This window comes from Xiphophorus couchianus, chromosome 17 (genome assembly GCF_001444195.1).
Source record: "Xiphophorus couchianus chromosome 17, X_couchianus-1.0, whole genome shotgun sequence".
In the NCBI taxonomy this organism is placed as follows: Eukaryota; Metazoa; Chordata; class Actinopteri; order Cyprinodontiformes; family Poeciliidae; genus Xiphophorus; species Xiphophorus couchianus.
In genome coordinates this window covers 1,109,956-1,126,685 of record NC_040244.1, presented here as the reverse complement: position 1 = coordinate 1,126,685, position 16,730 = coordinate 1,109,956, and the positions used below count along the sequence as shown (strand labels likewise).

Genomic DNA, 16,730 nt, shown 5'->3' with positions numbered 1-16,730 from the left:
TGAAATGTTCACCAAACATCAGGATCAAAATGTTCCACCAGAACCGAAATGATTCATTTTTAACTTAAATCTCTTCCTCTGCAGTAAAACTTCCTGTTGGTGTTGAACAAACCGGCGCTGATCTGCTGAACGTTTGAGTTTCGTCTTACTTCTCATCCGACTGGTCGCCATCGCTCCAAGTGGGTCAGTAAGGTTTTGGTTTGCAAAAGCTTCCAGACAAACAGAGAACGCAATTAATTTTACTCTGGGGAGGTTTTCAGCTTCACGGTGACAGAAATAAAATCTCCTCGTGTTTCTTTCTGGTAATTAAAGATGACAAACGACACGGCCGTCTTGATTGGCTGCTGGGTTTCGCTCTCCCAGGCTGAGCCTCATTAAAACATGAAAACGCCTCCAGCAGGTCGGACGTTTCTGCTGAGGAGGTTGACGGAGGCTGCTGCCGCGGGATCCTGTTGTCATGGATGCAGTGGTGCATTGTGGGTGGGGGTTCACGAGCCGCAGCCGGAGAGGAAGACGAGAAACATGATGAGTCGGTGGAAAAATGTTTCCAGCAAACAACAACAACTCTGCTCAATATTCATGTTTTCTTCTGTTCATCCTGATCATTATAGATTATAGATAATAAAAACACAAAATTAGAATCTCAGGAAACTACAACTTTATAATAAGACCAAAGAAAATGTAATTATTTCCACATTCCTTCACTTTGGCATCATTAGAAAGATTAGAGAATCTGTAAATAACTCCAAATATCCAGAGAGAAATGTTTTTGGTTGCTATAGTAACATAAATATATATATTTCATTAACATTTTCTGATGTATCTGAATGACACATTTTCATATTATTTTAATAGGGCCTTTATTTTTAAGTTTAGGGTTTGTCTCTCCCAGTTCAAACAGTAAAGATGGAAACATTTATCTAAAATGGATCAATGGACTGAGCTGGTCCAGAACTTTTCCAGTCATTTTGTCCACTAAGATTCACAGTCACCCAGTTGCACTAACAAACTCATTTATACACACTGCTGTTTTTCAGTCCTTCCAGGATTTCATAATGTTTTTGTAATTTCTTTTGCAATAAATTGTTAATTTAAAAATATCTGCAAGAAATTTTGCAATATACATATATATGACTGTAAATGTAACTTTTAATTACTTGCAAATAATCAATAACAGACTCAAACTTGACATCAAGTGTAGAAGTAAAATGTACTGCCACCTACTGGAGGGAGTTGGTATCACATAAAACCAACGTTTTGATCATTTTTCTGGAAAACTTTCAGTTTCCACAATCAGTAAAACCATAAGAACTGACTGATGTGATTTGGTTAATGTAAACGGATAAAAACCACTTTGATTTGATTAATAAAATAATATTTAAGCACACAACTGGTTCTATTTATGCATTTGTCTGGAGTCTAGGGACCACATAATCCGCCTGTGGCGGGCCGGATTTGGCCCCCGGGCCTCGTGTTTGACACACATACTTTACTCAATAGCTTCAGAGTTACGTAGAAAATGATTAACTTAATTTATATTTGTCTCTGGTGCTTTTGCAGCAAACCTCGGCGTCTTCCTGCAGCTTCATTAGTTATTGACAAAAGCTTTGAGTCCTAATCTGTGTTTTCAAGTCAAATCGCCTTAAATTCACTGGAGGAGTGAATTTATGGATGTGGTTAAATAAAAACAACATAAAGTCTTTAAGCAGCGGATCAGCCTGAATATTCAGGAGATTTTCTTTGACAGCGTGGTTCAGGACGCACCAATCAGTTTTTTAAAATAAGTCACAGATTTACAGGGACTGTGAAAATGAGCTGCAGGTTCCCAGAGAGGGAAAAGTACATGATGCATTTAAAGACCAAACATAGTGGGAATTCTCACTACTGGACTCCGACTGGCTGTTCGGCTCGTTTTGACTATCAGACGAGGAACAAACAAAAGCTGCCATTTCATTTGACAAGAAAAAAAATGTACTGCATTTATTTTAAGACTCATTATGTAAAATCTTGGTGTATCTTAACTATTAAAGGCCTGAAATTAGAACAATTAAATGTAAGACCTTGCAGAAACCTGGTAAATAATTCAAACTAGAGATAAAAAAGATTAATTTGTTTCAACGTCTCTACCTTCGTTCTTCTCTCCCTTCGTCTTTGTCATCGTTTTTGTTTTACTCTCTTCTGGAACAAAGCGGATCCGTGCCTTTGATCATCGTCTCCTTCCCCTCTTCTGGCTCTGGCTGATAAATATTCATCCAGCGGAGGGACTGGGTCTGATTCTCGCTCTGTTTGGGTTGAGATCCTCGCAGCGTCGTCACAGCCAGACGAGTCCTGCCTGTCGTTTGGCTCCAAAAGTGTTTATTTCCACACATCTGTGGAGCCATCGAGTGTCAGAGTAATCAGTCTCGACTGGATCCATGTTAGGGTAACGGAAAAAAATCTATTTTCTTTTGAAATCGACTCCCTGGAAATCTTGTTTGTTTTGGGATTTAAAGCTGGAAGTCTGTCAACTTGGTTATAGATTTAGAGGCGATGCTGAAGATGCCAGCAGGAATAACTGCAACGCTGTGAAAAAGTTATTTGCTTCTTTCTTGTCCCAGAAACGTTTCAGATCAACAGAAAACTACCATCCATCACTGCTGTGACTATTAAATCAATAAATCTATTTAAAAGGATCTGATAAAATGCAGGAGGCAAAAATATTACCAAACCATAACATATGGATTTATCTAAGAAGCAGATAGAAAAGAAAAAGACACAAAGTTATTCTGAGGCTTTGCTGCTGCAGAATCACAAGAGATCAGAAACGACTCATCCAGGAGGAACCAGATTAGAATCTAAGGATGTTTTCACACTGCACTGTTTGGTAGATTTGATTTGAAACCAAATCACATCATCTGCTCCACCTCCAGCTGCTGTGATTCTCTGAGTCAAACCAACCTGTTCCCCTCCTGGCCTGTGGGGGCGCTGCACCAAGAACCACTGAAGGAAACAACAAAATCCTCTGAAGACACTGAGAGCAACTTCCTTCTTCATGAAATGGAAATAAAAATGGAGGCATCAGATTTTAACAGTTTGAGGATTTCTCTTTAGTCTTTGGCTAAAGACCAGAAGACATTTCTCCTGCTAGCGCTAGGCTAGCATGCTAGCTTTGGTTGTATTTACCCAGAATGCCTTGTGCTGTAGTCCACTTCCTGCTTTTAGAGTGGCCTCCGGTCTGGTTGGCGTTCAATAATGAATAATAACTTTAATAAGAATATAAATCGTTTAATGCTTTACTGCTGAGACATTGTAGTTTAATTTCTTCTGTTGTATGCCCCTCTCCTTGGGCTGCCACTTTATCGTGGTGGAGAGGTTTGAGTGCCCCAATGATCCTAGGAGCTATGCTGTCTGAGGCTTCATGCCCCTGGTAGGGTCACCCAAGGCAGACAAGTCCTAGATGAGGGACCAGATAAAGCGCAGCCTGAAGACCCCAATGATGAACGGCAACTTTGGATTTGGCGTTCCCTCGCCCAGACGCGGGTCACCAGGGTCCCACTCTGGAGCCAGGCCTGGAGGGTGGGCATGATGGCGAGCGCCTGGTGGCCGGGCTTTTACCCATGGAGCCCGGCTGGGCTCAGCTCAAAGAGGAAACATGGGTCCCCCCTCCCATGGGTCCACCACCTATGAGAGAGGCCAAAGGGGTCGGGTGCAGTGTGTGATGGGTGACGGCCAAGGGAGGGGACCCTGGCGGTCCGATCCTCGGTTGCAGAAGCTGGCTAGTGGGACATGGAATGTCACCTCTCTGGGAAGGAGCCAGAGCTAGTGTGTGAGGTTGAGAGGTTCCGGCTAGAAATAGTCGGTCTCACCTCGATGCATGGCTCTGGTTCTGGAACCAGTCTCCTTGAGAGGGGCTGGACATACTTCCACTCTGGAGTTGCCCACGGTGAGAGGCGTCGGGCAGGAGTGGGCATACTTGTTGCTCCCCATCTCGGCGCCTGTACGTTGGGGGTTACCCCGGTGAATGAGAGGGTAGCCTCCCTCCGCCTACAGGTGGGGGGACGGGTTCTGACTGTCGTTTGTGCTTACGGGCCGAACGACAGTTCGGATTACCCACCCTTCTTGGAGTCTTTAGAGGGGGTACTGGAGAGTGCCCCTCCTGGGGACTCCCTTGTTCTGCTGGGGGACTTCAACGCTCACGTGAGAATGACACTTTAAGCAACAAAGGAGAATGACACTTTAAATCATTTTAATGAGCCGTTTCAACGGCAACCAAGAACAATGACAGTGAGACCTGGAGGGGCGTGGTTGGGAGGAACGGCCCCCCCGATCTGAACTTGAGTGGTGTTCTGTTGTTGGACTTCTGTGTTCGTCATGGATTGTCCATAACAAACACCATGTTCAAGCATAAGGGTGTCCATATGTGCACTTGGCACCAGGACGGGAAATGCTAAAAGCACGGAACTCAGCCTTCAAGTCTGGCGACAAGGAGGCACTGAGGACAGCGAGAGCCAACTTGAACCGTGCTATCAGGTTAGCAAAGCGAACCCACAGTCAGAAAATACAGGAGTTCTTCCACGACACCAGCAACACCAGGAGTATCTGGCAAGGCATAAAGGCGATCACAGATTACAATCCATCCTCCCCCCCAGTGGGTGAAATTGATGCTGACCTTCTAAATGGACTCAATAACTTCTTTGGGAGGTTCGAGGCACTGAACAGTACTCCGGCAAAGAAAACTGTTCCCCACCAGGAAGAGGAGGCACTCTGCCTGGACACAGCCGATGTGTTCAAGACTCTGAAAAGAGTCAACCCACGGAAGGCCCCAGGCCCCGACAACATACCTGGGCGGGTGTTCAGGGAATGCGCAGGTCAGCTGGCTGGTGTCCTAACAAACATTTTTAACACCTCACTGGACCAAGCCACAGTGCCAGCCTGTCTCAAAACTGCCTCCATCATTCCGGTGCCAAAGAAACCTCAAGTCACCTCTTTCAACGATTACCAGCCTGTGGCACTGACTCCCATCATGATGAAGTGCTTGGAAAGGCTGGTAAAAGAACACATCGTCTCCAGATTCCCCCCCACATTCGACCCGTTCCAGTTTGCCTACCGCCGAAACCGCTCCACTGAGGACGCTATCTCCTCCGCGTTACACCTGAGCCTGGCTCACCTGGAGGAGAAGAACGCTCATGTGTGGATGTTGTTCCTGGACTTCAGCTCAGCGTTCAACACAATCATCCCACAGCATCTGGCAGAAAAACTGGGACACCTGGGCTTCAGCACCCCCCTGCGCAACTGGCTGCTAGACTTCCTCACAGACAGACCTCAGTCAGTCTGGATCGGACAACACACCTCCGAGGTCATCACCCTCAGCACAGGCTCCCGTCAGGGCTGCGTCCTGAGCCCTCTGCTGTTCACTCTGATGACACACGACTGCGCCCCCAGGTTCGCCACCAATCACATCGTGAAGTTCGCGGACGACACAACGGTGGTGGGCCTCATCAGAGACGACAACGACCTGGACTACAGAGAGGAGGTGGAGCAGCTGGTGGACTGGTGCAGAGACAACAGCCTGATCCTGAACGTTGACAAGACGAAGGAGATGATTGTCGACTTCAGGAAGAACCGGCCCAGCCACGCTCCACTGCTCATCAACAGCTCAGCTGTGGAGGTGGTCAGCAGTACCAAATTCCTGGGGGTGCACATCACAAACGACCTCACCTGGACTGTGAACACCACGTCTCTGGTCAAGAGGGCACAGAAACGCTTGTACTTCCTGCGGAGGATGAGAAGAGCACACCTGCCCCCGCCCATCCTCAAGATGTTCTACAGAAGCACCATAGAGAGCATTCTGACCAGCTGCCTCTCTGTGTGTTGTGGAGGCTGCAGCGCCTCCGACTGGAAGAACGTGAGGAGAGTGGTGCGGACAGCAGAGAGGATCATCGGGGCCCCCCTTCCCTCCATTCAGGACATTTCATCCCAGCGCTGCGTGTCCCGAGGCCGAAACATCGTCAGTGACCCCTCACACCTCCACCATGGACTGTTCTCCCTGCTGCCCTCTGGAAACAGGTTCTGCAGCATCTGGTGCAGGTCCACCAGGTTCCGAAACAGCTTTTTCCCACTTGCCATCAGACTGCTGAACTCTTAACTGGACTGCACTCAAAAACTGGTCTCCACTTCATACCTTGCACATATACATAGCTAAATAACTTCCATTTTACTGTCAGTCCTGCACTTTATATTTTATATTCATATTTATATTCATATTTTATACTGTATTTTATTTTATTCTGGAGTAACCTCACAACATTGGAACCTCAAAACATTGTCCTGAGCCGTATGCAACGAAATTTCGTTCTGTATACACCCTGTGCATGCAAAATGACAATAAAGTCAGTCTAAGTCTAAGTCTAAGGACACCCTCGGCAGCAGTTCGATGATCAACTTTGTCATCGTTTCATCGGATCTGCGGCCGTATGTCTTGGACACTCGGGTGAAGAGAGGTGCAGAGCTGTCCACTGACCATACCTGGTGGTGAGTTGGCTCCGGTGGTGGGGGAGAAAGCCGGTCAGACCTGGCAGGCCCAAACGTGTTGTGAGGGTCTGCTGGGAACGTCTGGCGGAATCCCCTGTGAGACGGAGCTTTAACTCCCATCTCCGGCGAAACTTCAAACACGTTCCGGGGGAGGTGGGGGACATGGAGTCTGAGTGGACCGTGTTCCGTGCCTCCATTGTCGATGAGGCTTACCGGAGCTGTGGTCGCAAGGTTGTCGGTGCCTGTCGCGGCGGCAACCCTCAAACCCGTTGGTGGACACCTTCGGTGAGGGATGCCGTCAGGCTGAAGAAGGAGTCCTATTGGGCCTTTTTGGCCTGTGGGACCCCGGAAGCAGCTGATGGGTACCGGCGGGTGAAGCGGCATGCGGCTCGGGTGGTTGCTGATGCAAAACCTCGGGCGTGGGAGGAGTTTGGAGAGACCATGGAGAAAGACTTCTGTACGGCTTCTGGTCCACCATCTGGCGTCTCAGGAGGGGGAAGCAGTACGGCACCAACACTGTTTATAGTGGGGATGGTGTGCTGCTGACCTCTACTCGGGACATTGTGGGCTGGTGGGCAGAATACTTCGAAGACCTCCTCAATCCCACCAACATTGAGGAAGGGTTAGGGTCCATTGAGAAAGCTGAGCCTGGGAACTCTGGGTTGGGCTCTCCAATCTCTGGGGGCGAGGTCGCCGAGGTGGTTAAAAAGCTCCTCGGTGGCAAGGCTCCGGGGGTGGATGAGATCCGCCCGGAGTTCCTTAAGGCTCTGGATATTGAAGGGTTGTGTTGGCTGACGCGACTCTGCAATATCGCATGGACATCGGGGGCAGTTCCCCTGGATTGGCAGACTGGGGTGGTGGCCCCCCTGTTCAAAGTCCCCCGGAGTCAAAGTCTGGTCCGCACTGCCGGCAGTAAGTCGGACTCGTTTCCGGTGAGAATTGGACTCCGCCAGGGCTACCCTTTATCACCAATTCTGTTCATTACTTTTATGGACAGAATTTCTAGGCGCAGCCAAGGTGTTGAAGGGATCCGTTTGGTGGCCTTAGGATCTCATCTCTGCTTTTTGCAGACGATGTGGTCCTTTTGGCTTCATCAGGTTGTGATCTGCAGTTCTCGCTGGAGCGGTTCGCAGCTGAGTGTGAAGCGGCCGGGATGGGGATCAGTGCCTCCAAATCCGAGGCCATGGTCTTGAGCCGGAAAAGGGTAGAGTGCCTTCTCCGGGTCAGGGGGGGTGTCCTGCCCCAAGTGGAGGAGTTTAAGTATCTCGGGATCTTGTTCACGAATGGGGGAAGAAGGGAGCGGGAGATCGACAAGCGGATTGATGCAGCGTCTGCCGTTAAGCGGGCGTTGTACCGGTCCGTCGTGGTGAAGAGAGAGCTGAGTCATAAAGCGAAGCTCTCAATTTACCAGTCGATCTACGTTCCCACCCTCATCTATGGTCATGAGCTTTGGGTCATGACCGAAAGAACGAGATCGCGGATACAAGCGGCCGAAATGGGTTTTCTCTGCAGGGTGGCTGGGCTCTCCCTTAGAGATAGGGTGAGAAGCTCAGTCATCCGGGAGGGACTCAGAGTAGAGCCGCTGCTCCTTCACATCGAGAGGAGCCAGTTGAGGTGGCTTGGGCATCTGGTCAGGATGCCTCCTGGACGCCTCCCTGGTGAGATGTTCATGTCCCACCGGGAGGAGGCCCCGGGGAAGACCCAGGACACGCTGGAGGGACTGTGTGTCTCGGCTGGCCTGGGAACGCCTCGGGATTCCCCCGGAGGAGATGGAAGAAGTGGCTGGGGAGAGGGAAGTCTGGGTCTCCCTCCTGAAGCTGCTACCCCCACGACCCGACCCCGGATAAGCGGAAGAAGATGGATGGATGGATGGATGTATTATTAAAAATTAAGTATTTAAATATCGTCTGCCATATTTAAATTGGTTTGGTTGTTTGAGTTTATTATTTCTGTTTATTAGTTTCCATTCTTTGATTAGACCAGTCATGTTACTTAATTTCTCCAGTTTTTTAATCTTATGTTTAGTTATTATAGGTTATATTTTCCTCGTTACCCAGTGTTACCCTCGTTTGCCCCTGTGCCATTTCTCTCTCTCTCCTCTGCCTGAAACTTGTTTCTATCTATTCCTTCTTCTCTAATCAAACTCACCATAAAACATTTTCTCATTTCCTCCTGTTAAATCCCGTTTCTTTCTGCTAGCTTTCTGTTCTCGGTTCTTGTGGTTTTTGTTTCTGCGTTCTCTGTTATTTTTCTGTTTTTGCTCCGAAGCGTTTTTTGAAACATGAAAATCAACTCCACGTCTTTCTTTCCTGCAGCATTATAATCATCAACCTCATCATGTCAGTGTCTGTCTGGCTCTCATTACTGTTGTCTTGTTGCCAAGCAGAAACCCAGCAGGTTTATTTTCACCAGTGGAGAGTTGGTGCTGTAATTCAGAGGCGATGTGGTCCGAACCACGGCCAGCATGAAGCCATGAATGTGAGAAATGAGAACGTCACACAAAAAACACATCTGGTAACAAAATACAATCAAACTAATTAAGAAAACTTCAATTTTAAAACGCAGGAGTTTAATATATGACAGAGAATTATGATTTGATATTTCTTTGGTATTATTTATATTTAATAAGATCAAAAACCCAGAACAGCAGATCACTGATTTTATCCCCCTCAGAAAAACAGAAATGAATCAAATCTGTGGTTAACGTCTGGATGTTAAGGATCTATGTACTTTTTGTTTCCTCATATTAAAATTATTTTTAAACATTTGGATGCTGACTGAATACATTTTCACTGTAAAACTGCATCTTGTTCAGGAAGCTCTTCAGATGAGAAGCAGCAGAGGGAAACGTTTCACTGGACAGTTTCAGGCTGGATGAATCTGTGATGATCTGCTACAAAACGTCACTTTATGTTTATATGATTATTAAACTCCCCGTTATTCTCATCTGCTCTGAAGAGTGCGGCATCTATTTGTTTCTAAACCCACTTTAGTGAAATTGCCAGAGGGGCAGGTTGGGGCAGAGAGCTCAAACCAGCTTCATGAGTTTCTGTTGGTTTTTCATTCATGATGCTTCAGGCTGCAGGTGAAATAGGAGCCATTTTCTCTTGTCTCTACAAGTCGGAGACAGAATGAAGAAATTCCAGGAATGTTTCCAAGAAACAGAAGGTTACATGAGCGCAGGACGTCTTCTATTAAACTATTGTTTCTTTATTTACGTTTCTTTCATTTAACATACTAATTATTATTATTGATCTTCACTGTTTTTACTATCCCTTACAAAAAAATCCCATGAAATTCCCATTTTCCACATGCGATAAAGTATTTTGTTCATGTGATCCATGGTTTATTCAACATGGGATCACATATTTCTCACATGTGCCTTAGTTTATGTGCCTCTGGCATAACTTAAATAAATGTTAAGTTATGCCAGAGGCATAAACTTCAACTTTAAGACAAGGCGACACTAGAAATATTTGATAATAATGTAAAGTATATAGTTAACTAAAAAAATAACCAACTGGTGTGAAATAAAAGTTTAAAATGCTTTATAAAATAAATTAATACAAAATAAAGGGTTTAAGTCTGAGCTACTATATATTTATATAAATATATAATATAAAACACATATATTTTGTGTTATTTTGAAAATCTCGCGAGATGCTTTCAAGCCCAACCCCCACTCTAAAAGATTCTTCATTTCGCACCATTGGACAGTTGAGAACGATTAAAAATATATATATTAAAAAAAAAAAAACGGATAGTTGAGCGCTTTCTTTCTCTTTTCATGGATAAAGTGAACTTGAAGAGTTGGCTTTGTTTCCCAAACAAAAGGTAAGAAATGTTTTACTTGTTTTGAATTCACACAGAAATATAAATCTGGAAAGTAATGCGTACTGATAGTGATGTACTGGTGAACTTTTCCTTAGTATTGAAGTCATGCTATGCTAGCTAAATGTTAGCTGAATGCTAGTCGATTTTACAGTTTGAAGACTTTATCTCGAGTCCTACAGCTCCCAAAACAAATTAGTGCGGATTTGATGGTTTGATGCTTCACTACTTAAACTTTACCTCGGCTATTTTTTTAATGGAGGGCCCAACAGACGGCAGCTGTTTTTTCAGTCAAAATTAAAGTTGAGGACCGTTATAACACAACGGCCATTTCTCCCTCCATGTCTGGAGCGCGTGCAGATGTTTGAGCTGCTATTATGACGACATTCTTCCAGTTGAAAAATATAAATTGACCTGTTACTGTTTTTAACACTGCGTGATTTTTCTTTTAATTGCCGAGAGAATCATAGTTTTATCAACTGAATGTTTTTCAGCTTGACAGGATAGTCACCAAACAACGTCACGTTATGCTGCTTTACTTAGCAGATCAGAGTCATTCTGGCCAATTACATACTGATGTAAAAGTAGGACTCTGCTGTGTGTGTGTGTACATAAAATGTAGTCAAGATCACAGGAGCTTTGTTTTATTAATTTTTACATTTTGTTGGAGGCCAGTGGTCCAGTGAAGCTCAGATGAGGAATGAATGGGGCAACACATCAGAACAGCCAGAGACCTCATCACCTTCAATACTGGAGAAGGAAAACTCCCCACCTGAGCATCACCACCCACAGCACCTTCACCTGTGGTTACTGGCACATATAAGAAGACCCCTATACAAGCTAACATGACATTAAGGAGACTCAGAGGGTTCACAGTCGAATGCTACAGTCTCTCCTGAAACAACGTGAAGGACCAGTCACTGAGGTTTTACCTGAGGTTTTGTTTTCCCTCTCTGGACCGGCACTGATGGTATTAAACCCGTTTCTACACATCTGGTTTCGACACGCTTATTGTCTGGGCCTAATTTTGGACAAATCTGTATGGTGTCATTCTCAGATGTTAAAAGTTGTTTCTGGTTCTCAACAGTTTCAAACAGTAGTAAATAAATTGTTGTTTTGTGTACATATTTACTTGTCTTAGAAGTCTTGATTCATAGCTACAAGTTTACTTTAGTATGCAGTTATGTTTTAGAAAATTATATGAGATTGGCATGTGACCTCATATTCATCGTGAAAAGAAGAAGAAGAATTACTTTATTCATCCCAGCAGGGAGATTATTTTGCAGTTACAGCAAGAATTTTTTATACACAGATTAACACACACACAACAGGAGCTGCGTCTGCAGGCAGCCAGCTGAGCCGGCGCCATTTTTGAAGGAGGACATGTGGCAAAGGTCGTCGGGACCGGGAGTCGAACCCGCGACGTCCGCGGGTCTAAGGCCTCCAAATGTGGGGCGTGCTAACCCCCTGCGCCACCACAGCACGCCCCAAAAGTGAATAATATGAAGAAATTGGACATTTTCCTGGTAAAAAAAGGTGGTCCCATTATTTTATAATTGTATATATGTATATGACATGTATATCACATATTTCCACATGTGTAAATGTGTGAATCGCATGTGATTCCCATGTGATTTTACCACAAAACGTTCCAAAATCACACATATACATGTGCTTTCACATGTGAATCACATCTTTCACACATCATTCACATGTAAAAAGTTGTGTGAACCACATGTGTGGTTTTCATGTAGTTACATGTGATTTTTATGGAAATTTTTTGTAAGGGATCAAACGTCACGGTAAATAACGAAAATGAACATTTGAAGACAACTTGCTCCGTCTTGTCCCTGTACATCATGTAGGGCACAAGATTAAAGATGTAAAGAAATAGGAGGTTCTTTGGTTGGGATGGGCGGTGCTTATTTTATACCTTAACAATGTTGCAGCATGTTAACCTGTTAAAGTTGACCAATCACAGCAGGTTGCTCCTTTTATGGTTGCAGTGACTCAGAGGGAGGTTCTTGTTTTGAAGATGTTTAGATTCATAAACTGCAGAATCTAGTGACCTGATCACAGTGTCAGAATCGAAGGACTTTCAGATGATCAAGATGAAAAACTTCCTGATTTCTTACTTTCCTCAGATTGCCACCTACGCTACGATCATTGTGATTTTCACACAAAATGTTTTGTTTGATAGAGAAGTGGTCTGTACCTGCCAGGATCAGGGAGGTCACTGCAATGTATACATCAGTATGCCGATTTTTATAATATTCCTTTTGTTACTTTGGAATGACAAGGACGTCAATGGTGCCTGGAGGGCGTGCTGCTGTATGAAGAAAAGGAAGATATGTAAGAAAATCTGCTATCTTGTTGTTCAGATAGTAAAGGCTTCTGTGATCAGTCTGCTGTGGGTCGTCTCTGTATTATTTGATGGAGATTGGTACGCTTGCTGTCAGAACCACCTGCCTAAAGAACAGGCTCAGATTCCTTGCAAGACAAACAGAACCATAGAGGAACAAGCCATCGTTGATAATCTGAAAAATAAGTCAAAGGTGGGTTTTAAGATTACTATTTATGTACAGGATTGTAAAATATTCATTTTGGTTAGATTAGTAATAAACATGCTCTGCTCTTTGCTTCAGATTAATGGCCTGTATGTACTGCTGGGCCTCCTCCTCCTGGTTTTCTGCTTCTCTTTACTAAAGTGGTGTGACTACTGGAGGAAATGTTACATGGATGGAGATGGACTTTATGAGCTGATCATAATAAAAGAAGAAGAAAATATTGTGAATCAGGTTTTGAAAGAAAAAGCCGAAGAAACTCTGAGAAAAAAGGTTAATGAAATACTGGATAGGAACGACAGGAACGAATATATGGACGGCTATGAACCTGCTCAAGAAGTGATCGATCAACTCTGGCCAGAAGAAAATCAGGTAACCATTAAACATCTGTAGCTTTTTTTTAAAAACTAATCTGAGAACAAAAACCTTTTATCTCTAAGCAGATATTACAAAATGTTTTTATTCTCTGTCAAAGAGAATAAATGACTTCAAATAAGAGGAAACTTTAGTTCAACAAAATGATTTAGAATGGAGATTTTTTTTTAATCATCTGAATATCAGACATTTAAATTCACTGAGAGCTCTGTGTCTTTAAAGAATCTGGCAAAACCCAGACGAAGATGTCATGGCTTTGTAAGCTGCTGATTGGTTAGTTCCCAACAGCTGAGCGTGTCGGTACCACTGGTTCCTGTTCTAGCTCTGCTCCGGCCCAGAGGTCGGTTCTGCTAGAAGAACCGCTCTGGAGATGTTGGATCTCTGGGTTTCAGCAGCGATGGAGGAATCTGATGAGGAACCTGAAGAGTCACTGATATCTTCCTCAGATGGATCCAGATTCTGGGACCCATCTGCAGCAGGAAGCAGCTTCACTTCCTCTTCCATGTGAATCTCTTTCCTTCCCACATCAGATTCTCCTTCTGGGCTTCAGAACAGATTTTCTCTGCTGTTTTCAGTGAGCAGTAGCAGAATGTAACAGCTTTATATCTTCATCATGACGCTGCAGTAAAGCTCAAGCTCCTTGGTCTGATGATGGTCTTTCTTCAGAGAATTATTTGTATGTCAGCCTGAAATCAGTTCATTGCTCTGACTTTATTTATTGTCTGTTCCTGCGTACTCTCTGTCTGTGCTCTCGGCGGGTTGGTTGGTCAATGCAGATGTAGCAGGAATGTCCAGATGTGTTCAATGAGGTCTAGACCCTGATGAAGCTCCTTTACTTTACAACGCCCAGACATGTCAGTAACAACCTTCACTTTGTCATAATCTGGTTTTAGACCCTCAGAACAGACGAGCCGAAGCTCCGGGTTACGACTTTATGAAAAAAAACTATTTAAAACACCAAGCAGAAATTCACCTGGTGGCCCATCAGACCTGTAATACCGTCTATACTGTCAGGGCTTAGTGACAGTTTAATAAATATGCAAAAAAAACATTATTAGAGTTACGTCCTCTACATGTAATAACAGGAATAATCCAGGCCATAAATGACATGCTGCCCCCTGAGATGAATGAGCTCAGAACGATAATCAGCACCGCTACCTACCTCTGAGTTTAACTGGACCAGAACCAAGACAAAGTAAGCAGAGAAGGATCTCATAACCAGAGAGCCTGGCTCCATTCATGCTACCACAACATGCTATCGCAACATGCTACCATAACATGCTACCGTAACATGCTACCATAACATGCTACCCTTTCAGACACACCAGTTGTTCCAGTAACTTCAACCTGCTTTTCCCCAAAGAACAAAGCCTGACAGAGAACAAAGTGGCCAAATCAATCCTGGACAAAGTTCATCTCTTCTAGAGTGAATGAATATTCCAGACCAGTTAATAAATTTAAACCACCAGCTCTGCTTCTGGTGAGCCGACCCCCACAGCAAACGCTGCCAGTCAAGATGCTGAATCACAAACCAGACAGCAGCACAAACTGATAGAATGGGAAGTCAGAGCACCAAAAGCATTGAAGTCTTCTGTAAAGTTAGAGTTATGGAAACTTCTGGATTAATGAACAGATTCATGTTCCTGGTGTAAGATCAACAGAAACAGCTGATTGTTTTTAACTCCGAGAACCAGAATAATATCATTTATCATCTATTTATATTTTACTGACATCAAGAAAAAACTCAGCATCTGTTTTGTTTTCTGGTTTCTATGAAGTTTCTTCTAAATGATGTGATTTAATATTTTTCAGGTGGGACTTTCACAGAACTAGAGCCAGAGGAGGAACAGCAGTTCATAAACCCTCAGCAACATGTTAAACTTTGGGTTTTTTTTGTTTTCCTGACACCAGAAATCAATTTAAATCTGTAAAATATGGGAATGTTGTGGTGGTGCAGAGGGTAAACACAGCCCATATATGGAGGCTTTAGTCCTCAACGTGGCCATCACAGGTTCGATTCCCGGCCTGGTGGCCTTTACCGCATGTCTTCTCCTTCTCTCATTACCTTCTTTCCTGTCAATTCACTATCAAATAAAGGCCATTAGAGCCAATAACATAAAAAATCAGTAAAATAAATAATTTTTAGTGTAAAAACATTAATTTCCAGGGTCAGACTGGATGTGATCTGAAAACAGATTTCTAAAACATTAATAATATTTCACATTTAGGTACCACAGCTGATGGTTTATATGTTTTATTTTATATTAATATAATATATATTCTTTAATTTCTTTAAGTTTGCTGGCAGCATATTAGGCCAGATATAAAGTTAAAACCAGATAAAAGACATTAAATCAAATGAAACTTTTCCTGTTTTGGATAAATTAGGATTATTAAAATCATTTATATTTGTTAAATACTTGAATAATGAAAGAAATGATTTTTCCTCTGTCTTTTAAAGCAGCTCTTTAGTTGATGTTAACTGTCGGGATGATGTCAGGGTGACCTTTGACCTCCAGGTTATTGAAGAGTTTACAAATAATTCTGCAGCAACTGGAGCTTTTAAAGACTTACTTAGATAATTTTTTATGGAGATACTGGATGGAGTGGCTCGACCATTTGACCCTGTGACCCTTTGACCTCAGGCTGTGTTTCCACAGGTTGAAGAAAGGTTTGACCTGCTGCAGGACGCGCAGAGGGACACAGATCTGTCCTCACATGGACAGCTCTGTGTCCCTCATTGCTTTGGTTATAGAAATGATTTCAGAAATTCAGGGAAAGTTTCGTCTGATTTAATGAAATTATAATGATTTCTATCTGGTTTATCTGTAAATTCTTGCTTGGTGTTGATTATGGCTTTATTAGGGAAACATATCAATATTACGAACATTTATTCTAAATATTATGAATATTCAGTAAAGTTTTAATTCAGTTTGTTAAACTGTTCATTACAGGATTTATTGTGATCTGAATACAGTTGCAGAGTTTTGTTGTATTTTTTACTTTTATAAACATGAATCATTTACAGTAAAGTTTAATCTTTAATGTTTGCTTGTTGATTCTGATTAATAAAGAATAAAGATTATTGACTGAAGTTTGTTACTGCAGTCTGACTGATAGAAATATATAAGAAATATATATTTATAATATTTATAACAAACTGATGGACAACATCATAAATACGTGGTTATTCACTAAAAAAAAATCTGATTTTCTACTAAATTAAAGAATTTATTTCAGTAAATATCAGCAAAAATGAATGACTGACTCATCAGGTGTTTCTTTCCTCCAGCGCCCCCTGCTGACCCAGGAGTAAAGAAACTGGTTTCAAGTTTATAATTATTGGCCTAAAATGTACGAAGCTGAAGTTGGTTTCTGATTCCAGTTTGGGAAACAGCTAAAGGGCGATTCCACCTAATGTTTCATTACCTTCTGCATCTTTAATCAACT

The 16,730-nt window shown here is 43.3% G+C and overlaps 1 protein-coding gene and 1 long non-coding RNA gene across 4 annotated transcripts in view; one reads left to right on the top strand and one right to left on the bottom strand.

Moving 5' to 3' along the window:
- The window catches only part of LOC114160787 (thyrotropin-releasing hormone-degrading ectoenzyme), a 165,029-nt gene that overhangs the window by 61,253 nt on the left and 87,046 nt on the right, over positions 1-16,730 (bottom strand). The window lies entirely within an intron of this gene.
- Positions 12,392-16,360, top strand: LOC114160788 (uncharacterized). The gene is made up of 3 exons (XR_003598851.1): positions 12,392-12,896; positions 12,987-13,277; positions 15,093-16,360. It is a non-coding gene; the product is annotated as an uncharacterized LOC114160788 (long non-coding RNA).